Here is a 10,589-nt window from a genome sequence, read left to right on the forward strand (position 1 = left end):
CTCGACTTGCCTGAGTCCTTCGTTCTGTCTTGCCGATAGACGAAGAAACCCTCCGGCGTGACGGCACAGTCGGGCACGCGGGGCTGCAGCCACGTCTCAGTGAACGCCAGAACACAGCATACAATACAAACAAATGTGAAACAAGTATTAATACCTGATTGTTGTTTGACTCGTGTTGACTCGTGTATAATACCTTGCATGTAGGCGGGGCCTAGGGATGGACACGGCCATCCCTATCTGTATGGTCAACACTTGGCTCCACGGCAGCATATCTTGATGTAATGAGTGGATTGTCATGAAATGTGAGCACATTCATGATGTCTAGACAATAAATACTGTCAATTTTGGTGACTTTATGATCTTTTCTCTAGCACCACCATGAAGCACAATATTGTCTTGTACACAATATTTCAAAATCTGTGGGGCAGATACCATGATATTTGGTGAGCACATTCATAATTTCTATACTTTGAACCCTGTCAATTTTGATTATCTCATGACCAAAATGTCAGCTTTATACATAAGGTATCACAAAATGTAATAACTGGATTGCCATGATATTTCACTGATAAAAATATTATGCTTGATCTACTTAATAATCTGATGCAAAAAGTTGCCTTAATTTTTTTAAGTAGATCAAGCAGGATATTTTTATCAGTGCAGCTCCTAATGTCCCGTTGGTGTTTAATCCGTGCGAGCAGCTTGTCGAGTTTGTTGTCCAAGGACTGAATGTTAACTAGCAGAATGCTGGGCAGAGGGGGTTTGTTGTTTCTCTGTCGGGTTGTGCACAGAGCCCCGGCGTGCTTCCCTCTCTTTGTTTTCCTCCGTCGTTGCCCAGGTAAACAAAAAACCCAGGGGAGTATGTCGTCTGCGATGTCAAAAGTCAGCTTAAAATCCGAACTGGCTGACAATCGTAACTCCAAAAGTGTTTGCCCATCATACTGATGAGTGAAAGTACCATATGTGCAAAAAGAACCAGTAATACAAAGAAATACAAATGTGATGTGCATTGTATTTGGAAATATGACTCATGATAAACAGTCTCTAGAAGTGTATGATTCAACTTTTTCCCATGGTCTAGTGTTAAAAAAGCAAACGAAAATCGCAATAAATTGTAATATCAAATCGTAATACTTGTAGAATCGCAATACTTAAGAATCGCAATACATATCGAATTGGCACCCAAGTATCGTGATAATATCAAATTGGGAGATAAGCATATCGTACCAGCCCTAACGAACATACCAATAGAAAATTTAGTGGGTGAGAGAGTGCCAGTGTTGGTTTTGGTAAATTTTCGGTATATTGCCTAGCAGCGCTACTAGCACTGTTTGAGGCAAAAAAATAATCAGATGTGAGAAAATTTGCATGAAATTCTGGACTAGGGATGCACCGATCCGACTCAGTCCCGATACCAATAACCATACCTGGGCTTTGGATATCGGCCGATGCCGAGTACCGATCCGATACCAGTGTTTAATTAATAAACTGTATGCCTCACTGTGTGGAAGAGACTGGGATCAGTCTTTTATGTGTAAGGTAACATTAGGCTTGACTTAAACATTGCTTTCCTAACTTTGTAAAACAAAATGTAACAAATAAATACATAGATATAAATTTACTGAATTGTTATTTATTATTAAAATAATAATCGTGCACCAGCAACTTGAAAACATTCAAAATAAACAGGAAGCAAAATTCTTTGTAAACGTTTAGTGCAATTAGGAATTTAAATTCCAATATAAAATAATATAGCAGCTGAAACTGAGAAATATAGACGTTAAATAAATAAAATATTTCCGTGATGGCAAACTGCCGTCGTTCCAAGTGTTCAATCAGGTGGCGGAAGCCCTCATTTTCAACGACTGTCAGGGGTTGCTCATCCAGAACAATGAATTCGAGAACATTTTCTGTTATTTTTGTCGCTTTTACACTATCACTTGGAACTTTCTTGCGTCTTTGCAATGCATCCGACAAAGTTAACTGCTTCTTCGAATCGTCGGTTGGTTTAACTCGTTGAACTCGCCGTGCTTCTGGAGGTGCTTGATTAAGTTGGTTGTGTTATATTTTGCAGTGCTACTGCCACAACTCGAAACATTGGCTTTGCAGATATTGCAAGTAGCCGTAGAACTTGTTGGCGTAGCAAGCGTGAAATACCTCCAAACAGCTGACCCTTCAGCTCGCTCCATGCTATGTTACCTCCATGTGTTAGCTGTCCTTAGAGCAAAATCTACCTGCGCGCTGCTGACACATGACGTAGTACGTGTCGCGCACTTGAGTCAATATTGGGCCGATATCAATATCGGATCGGTGCATCCCTATTCTTGACCAGTTCTTTGCGGTCACTGAAATAGATGAAGGAGATAAGCAAAGAGCAAGAGGAATACTCTTTAATATTTGAATATTGTTTGAACACCAACATCCATTTTAATGCGGAACTTTCTCAGTCCAGAAAAGCCAAAAGATAAATCCCACCTGTCCAGGCCCACGGTGCGTGTGTTGAATTCCACTCGCTGCGGCCAGATGGATCCTTTAGAAACTTACCTGTCCGTTGGGCTGTTTTGGAACGTCAACATGGGGGCAGAAAAACAGTTACTAGCTTCGCTCATAATGGTGCTACTTCGTAGAAACAAGTTAAATTCACTTGGAACACATTGTTTTATCACTCACATTGGGTTGACTCTTGCTTCCTTAATTTGATGTATTTTCTGTTGCAACAGGATATTGGGGCAGGACATCCTTTAGGGAGAGAGGCAGTTTTATTTGATGGGAAGGGCGGAGGGGATTGTTCAAACATATGTGATGGTATTATTGGTTTGAATGTTTGTGTCGCCTACTGGTACACCATGAGGTAATCACTAAAGACACACTGTTTTCCAGGAGCTAAAAGTAATAGGATTGATATAAAAATACAAGAAAACAAAAAAAATGTTTACATTTCTTGGCATTTAATGTTAAATAGCTGTATATTGTGACATGGAAAATTAGCTAACGAAGTGAACAATTATTTTTTCTTTTACTTTAAGCCAAGCAAAATAGTTAAAAGTTTCAAGTTTGACTGCTAATGAAGCCGAATGAATCAGTGATGGGGTATGTGGCGGAGCCGCATAATCTAGCACAGAATTTTAGCTTTGCAGGAGTGTGTGTGGAATTTATGATGATTGGCTACAAAGGTGACTACTGTCCAAAGCCTTGTCTTCCATTTTTAGATATAGTTTATTTTGTTGTTGAAGGTTATTCTTATATGACAGTGTTTACTTGATTGTGCCTGTGTGAGAGGGTCAGGGATGCAATTGGAGCTCAGAGCGATTAGTCAGCATTTTTTGCGCGTATGTGAACACTCCAAAAGAACTCAGACCCCTCTGAAACGAACCGTACTCAGACCTCCTCGGGAGGTGGTCTGAGTACGGTTCGCTTCAAGTCCGCGTTGCGGTTCGCTTACCCTGTGCATTGTGAACACAAAGCGCTCCAGGTTCGCTTCGCCCTTTGCCATTGTATTCTAGCCCTCTAGGCTTGCCGTAGACAGATCACGTGATATTGCACTGGGACGCGCGGAAAAACAAATACAGAGGAGTAGTTTGGTCTGAGGAAGAAACGACTGCACTACACGAAGAGGAGATAAAACGGCAACTCTCTACAACACACAGAAACGTGAAGGTTTTCCTCAAATTTTCTGTTCATATGAAAGCAAGGGGCTTCATTAGGACCCCACTGCAATGAAAGTAAAAAAACTACGGCAAAAGTACTTCACCACACGCGATAGAATGAGAAAAAGCGGAGAATCCGCTGACACAAAAGACACATGCCCCTTTTACGATGAACTGGACAGTATTCTGTGTGGAAGTGCCTGTGCCAACCCTAAAAATGTAATTGAAGGGGGAAGTGTGGACCAGCAGAGTGATGAAGGTATGGTAACGCTAGTTATCTCTCTCTCTCTTTCTCTCTCTAAATGTAATTAAACTACTTTTAAGGCATGAAGTACTGGTTATGTAATAATTTGGTTATGTCAAAGATTTTGCGATAATCAAGGATGATGGTAAAAGTAATAAATGAATAGCAAATAAGTAATAACAGTAGGCTAAGATGGTGAAGATGGAGAAGGGGCAGCAAGCACTTCAAACACCTCAGATCCTCCAGGTGACGTGAGGAGCAAACCACCTGCTAAATCCAAAGCCAACACTGGTAGTCCTAAAGCTAGCACTGTCAAGAAGAGCAGTGTGAAGGAGTTAACCACCCTAATATCATCAGTGATCGAGCAACAACGGCGAGACCATGAGCTGTTCATTCTCAAGGAAGACGAACGTCATTGCAGAGATGGAATTAGAGCGAGAGCGCTATAAGCTCCAAATGGAAATGGAAGAAAGAAGGCGACAAGTGCAGGTGAAGAGTGACCAGGCCATGATGCGCATGATCACCCAAGTGATGACCACTGTTGCTGCGCACGTTGTGCCAGCCTTGCATGCACCACCTTACCCTAACCCTCACAGCTACCTACCAGAAGAACCATCATTTCACAGTCTTACCCCCAGACAACAGCCAAACACTACAGCTTCAGGCTATGGTCAAGACGCCTCTGCGCCCAGTACTGATGAACAGCCACTCTCATCTGTCTTGCATGAGCTGATAAGTTCTACTAAATATACATTTCAGCCATAGAAACAAAAGAACATTAGTTCAAGGTTTCCATGTTCCATTGTTGTTTTGTGGAAGAAGCATTTTCTTTTGGCTACCTGATGACTGACGTGCATTAATACCTATTAGCCAATTAGCCTTTTTTTGTTGTTTTATAAACAATGCACTTTATTTTTGGCAACCTGATGACTGATGAGCACAAATTGTGATCAGCCAATTAGCCCTTTTTTTTTTTTTTTTTGTAAACATTGATGACTCACAAGTAAAAAAAAAAAATGTGACCAAACAATTTTTGTCCTTTTGTAAACAATGCACTTTTTTATTTTTGGCACTGTGCTCGTAACACTTTCAGTGTATCGCCTGAGTTCTACCTCTTATGACTATGTGCCTATTTTCTGTTTACTGTTAATGTTGAAGTAAGGCAACTCTGTGTTGGTAACAGAACTTAAAATACCTACGTTGGTTTACATTTTACATTACAATGTAGCAATAAAGTATGTTACAACAAGGTTTTGAAAGATGTGTGTTTCTTTTATCCAATACAGTAGTAGACAAACAACTGCACAGAACTGCATCGCCTGAACTATGTAGGAATATTATAATCCTTGTGTTTAGAAAATTCATAAAAAAATAACACAAAATTCAAATGTCTGCATTAATTTTGCTCTGTATTTTAGACCTACTGACAAAAGGCAGAGTAGCTTAGGCCATTATAATTTCAGAGTTGAGCAAAATACAGTGTCAATGCCCTGCGAGTGTCATGTCCAGTGGCGTGGTCAGGGATAGGTCCTTCCTCTTCCATTTCCACCTCTCTTTCATCAGCCACATTTTCCAGAAAATGTGCCTCCAACTCTTCCCCTCTGCTCTCACATATGTTGTGTAATATGCAACAAGCTGTCACCACCTGATTAATAATCTTGACATTGTGATCATTTCTTTTGAGTAAGCAACGCCAGCGAGCTTTAAGTCTGCCGAAAGCCCCTTCTACACACATTCTTGCTCGACTCAGTTTGTAATTAAACCGTCGTTGGTCTTATGTTATGCCCTGTCCTTCAGGATATGGTTTCTGGACCCATGGCAGCAGTGGATATGCTGCATCAGGTATTATTGATATGGGAACACTAACCCCCTGGAATTCCTCAGTCCATGGTGGGAAAAGTCTTCCAGACTGGCCTTTCTGGAAAAGTGTAGAGTTTGCAAACACTCTCGCATCATGTACTTTTCCAGACCAACCTACATTTATGTCCCAAAACTGTAGTTTATGGTCTACTACAGCCTGCAGTATTACTGAATAATGGCCCTTACGATTGTAATAATCTGCTTTGTTGACATGTGGGGCTATGATGGGCACATGTGTGCCATCAATAGCCCCAGCACACTGGGGAAAACCCCATCTATCCCTGAATCCATTAACAATGTCCCTCAAATCAGTCCCTCTTGGGACTTTGATGAAGCGTGACTTGAGTACACGTACAATGGTGGAGACTGTTTCTTGGGTTATCATGCAGGCAGTGGAGAGCCCTATACCGAAGAGGTGTGAGATGGAACGGTATTCTATATTAGTGGAGAGCCTCCATAACGTAACAACAACGCGGTGCTCCACTGTCAAAAGTATCCTGTACCAAGTTCTGTGCCGCTCAAGGTAAGGTCTCAACTGCTGGCAAAGGTAGAGGAATGTGTACGTGCCCATTCTGAAATTCCGACGCCAGTCAGTGTCAGTCCAGGCACTTGTGCTCTCCCACCAAATGCGAGATCTTGGTTTTGTCCAGCATGATCTGTTAACATATATAGAATCAGCATCAGAGTCAAACTTAATTGTCAAGTTAATATGCCTGTTTGACATAAATAACACCACTAAAAAGAGCTAATGTTTGAAGCATAGTTTTTATACTTCTGTTAATTTGTTTTACCATTAGGATGTTGATAGTGGTGGTATGAGAATTAGCTAGGTGTGCATTTCTGAATTCACTTTTATATGTATGTAATACCTACCTTTCAAGTGAGAGCTGAAGTGTCACAAGTGTTGCTAGTAGCATCAGATGTTGCCTGATCAGTTTGTCATGTCGCTGCAAAATTCTTCTCCTCCATACCTGTCTCCTTTGCAGTCTCCTCAGTCGCTTTTTTGTTCAAATGTGATCTGAACAATTCTACTTTGGTTTTCCCTATCTCTGTGGGCTAATTTAACCAAATACCACAGGAATGTGGATAAGACAAGTATAGCAGCAGCCATCTTGTTCCAAGTGAAAACTACCCATAATCCAAAGCAGTAAAGGTCTGAGCTCCAGAGGAACTACTATAGTGTGAACAGAAAGAGGACTGAGGCCCCATCAGAGCTGAAGTGAACCAGAAAGAGAACTGAGTCCTCTTTCAAATGAACTGATAATGTGAACGCAAAAAGAACTGAGTCCCTTTTCTGTTGGTCCACTTTTTGGTCCACTTTAAGAGGACTGAGTTCGGTTCGTTTAAAGAGGACTATATGTGAAAACACCCTTATACGTCTTTTTCGGGTGGTGTATGGCAACCAGTCATTCGATAGAGACATTTTTGTGTAACAATATGCCTGTTCTGGTTCTACTTTACAATATTTGTAAAATAATGGTTTCACAGTGGCACTAATGGAGGATAAATGCAGGAAAGGTGTGATCGGTGACTTCGGTCACCAATGTAATAGATAGTTGTGTGGAACCAGCTGTCTCCTGCCTGCAGACAACATAATAGGGGTCTGACCTCTGATAGTTGCTGCAAAAAGGTGATACTGGAATAGGCTCTTACCAGGGCCATTGAATAAAATGAAATCACAGTGTGAATCCTTCTGGGCTTGTGCACAGAAATCTTTCAGCTGGTAAATCAGCTCTCACTGCAAGTAAGAATGTCTGACCAATATGCTCAGACATTTTTTGTTATCAAATCATCCAAATTAACAATTAAGTAACTCCGTTGTTTGTCTGCTTGGAATGCAAAATGTAGGCATGATGTTTTTGAAAAAAGGCAGGTGGACTAGTTCTGTTTCTGTCTTTGTAAATTGCTAGGCTGGTGTTAAACAACTCTGGGAAGCTGTGTATGAGTGAAATTAGTTGCTCTTCCATTTTAAAAAAGTTCCATCTTTGCCATCTCTGATAGGCTAGTGAACAGTTAATTAATAATTACATAGGCCTTGACCAGATAGATTTTGTATCTGTCAAAAAGGGATTGAGCCAATGTATTCTCCATGGAGTCCTTACATTGACAGATGACGGAGAAAAAAGAGGCTGTCTGTCTTTTTGTCCATATTTTTTTGTCAGTGTTTCCCCTATATGACCGCCGCTGCTTTGCTTTCTGCTAACGTAGCAGTTAGCAAACTTGCTTTGCCGACAATATGACAGGCAAGTGCAGCTTCAACAACAGAAGGCTTTTTAAGGAAAAGTACCAAGTATGGCTGGCAAAAGACACTGACCCAAGACGTGCTACACGTAAACTGTGCTGTAAACCCTTCGATATTTTGAATATGGGAGAGGCTGCGCTTACTAGCCACGTGAAGGGGAAAAAAGCACAAGACGCAGCCGCTGTTGCAGGCAGCGCAATTCCTATCAGTGAGTTCATGAACGTAAGTGCTGGTGCTGCAAAGACATCCACCGACGCTACTGCACTTTCCACCGCAAAGAAACAGGCAAGTGTTTACAGCAAGATTCGTCTGCGGTGAGAGAAAGTGTACTGTGAGCTGGGGAATCAGTAGTTAACACTCTACCTCCTGAGCCACAGCCGCCCCAAGAGTATCTAAGGTCTAAGACATCCAACTTCTGTAGTTTGATATAGCTAGCCTAAAGTGAAGTAGCTCACGTTTGCTAGCTAGCTATAAACTTGCAAACTGTTGCTGACATCTTAAACAATTCTTGTTTTAACCTAAGCCTTGTTATTTCCTTTTTGTGCTTTGCTAATTGTTAAATATTTGTTTGCAAAACCTAGGCTCTACTGAATCTGTGCAGTAATGCTACAGTGGCTAAAGTGTCAATAGCCAAATACATGGGCTGCTATTAGGGCTACAGTGTTACAGCTACGACTGTAATAGTTATCATGTGTGCCTTTGCAGATTCAGTAGAAGAATACACATGGAATCATGCCTAATTCTGGTGTGTGTGTGTGTACGTGTGTACATGTGTACCCATGTCTCTCTCTCCTCCATCATCTGTCCTCCCTCAGCCACAGACCTCTACACTGTTGAATGAGGAGGTCAGAGCAGCATGATGCAGCACCAGAGGGACAGAAGGTAGGAAAGAAGAGGACAGAAATGAGCTGCTCCTTGCTCCTGCCAAATAGCCAGTTCTTCCTCCTCATCAATTGTCTCTTTCCAATAAAGTCACTTCATAGCTCTCTGTCTGTCTCTCTCTCTCTCTCTCTCTCTCTCTCTCTCTCTCTCTCTCTCCCTCTCTCTCCCTCCAAGAAGAAAGTGATTCATGATTCCTCATTCAAGGATAGAAGATGTCCAGTAGATACAAGTAGTTCACACACCCAAATCTGTCCAGACGGTTTTTAGTGTGCAATTCTATGTGGTACTATATGTGTGTACGTTTGTGCCGTTTGCTCCCCTGTGCTGTTTATTGTTTGTTAAAAGAAACTGGATTTAAAAATGTGAAACTTAGCCACCATTGCAGCACAGTACACAGAAGAAGAAAATGGCGCCAGTAAAACAAACACTCCTCAAGCTTTCCACCAGAGCTTTACCTCTCAAGTGTGACATCATTTTTCGGCCGAAATAAGGGATTCCAGATTCCACCCCCTTTCAGTATAATGTGAGAAAGAATAAGAGAGAGTAAAATTATTGCCTTTAAGTACAGTAATCTTGACAGATGAACACTAATAATCACTAACACTAGTGATTATTTTTTTCTCTATCTCTATCTCTATTTTTTATTTGTTGACGTAGATTCTGATGGGTTTTGATGCTGCATTGAAGAAAAACAAAAATCACTTGCCATACTTGTATTAGCATTCCAGCATGGCTTTGTGAAGCGAGGATAACGACCGTAAGGAGGATAATGCAACATCCGCCCCATGGTTGTTCGCAAAGTAGTTTTTGAAAAAATACAAATAAATGATTTCACCCATTTTAAGAACAGAAAAATCACATTCATTTTCCCATAGGTAAAAAAAAAAATGGATCCAGATATAATGCGAAAGCCCCGAAATGAAGACAAAACTTTAGAGGACAATTCACACAGATGAAAATGAAAAATTAGAGTCAGAGCAGCGATACCGTTAGTGCAGCTAGAAAATGGAAAAAGCTAAAAAAAATGTTTTGTCTGGATGATTTGATAACAAATCTATACACGGGCCCAAGATGGACCTAAACTTTTCATTAGTTTAGTTTCAGTTTAGCAATCCTCTGCCAAAATCGCCAAAATCTTTCTTGCTCTTATTCTTATAGCAGACCCCACACAATAATCCCCAATTAATCCATGTCATGTTAGAAGTAATGAATAAAGTTAATCTGTTGAAACACCATCAGTTCAGTGAATAGTGTGGAATGATCAGGGCTGGTGATACAGCAGAGCGTTTACGGGTTGTGATTCTCAAAGAAAACCTCTGCCAGTTTAATTATAGAATTAAACAAGAAGAAGCCATGCTGTCTGATACAAGGTGTCAATGTAAGACGTGTTTGGCTTGATAAAAGCATAGTATGTGTGCAAGTGTGTGTGTGTGTGTGTGTGTTTTCGAGAGGGACTGGCTGAAATTCTGAGAGAAAATATTTTCTCGATGGATGCTGATCCATAATTAGGCTGCCCCTTGGGAAAACTATCAAACAGTGAGAGAGGGTGATGACAAGAAACCTGAAAGATTTAGAGAAGAATAATATTCAACATATTTCATGGCCATCTGGCGTAATGCAGAGAAGGACGTGTCTGTCTGGGATGTATGAGATACAAGACTTACTGTACATATAGTCATGTTGTTTTTCTTGATGCCTTATAATCGTGTTGTTT

The sequence above is a fragment of the Centroberyx affinis genome, unplaced genomic scaffold (genome assembly GCF_046629955.1).
Source record: "Centroberyx affinis isolate AG114_WGS23_722 - 3 ecotype Tasmania unplaced genomic scaffold, CSIRO-AGI_Caff_v1 ptg001934l_1, whole genome shotgun sequence".
NCBI classification, from domain to species: Eukaryota; Metazoa; Chordata; class Actinopteri; order Beryciformes; family Berycidae; genus Centroberyx; species Centroberyx affinis.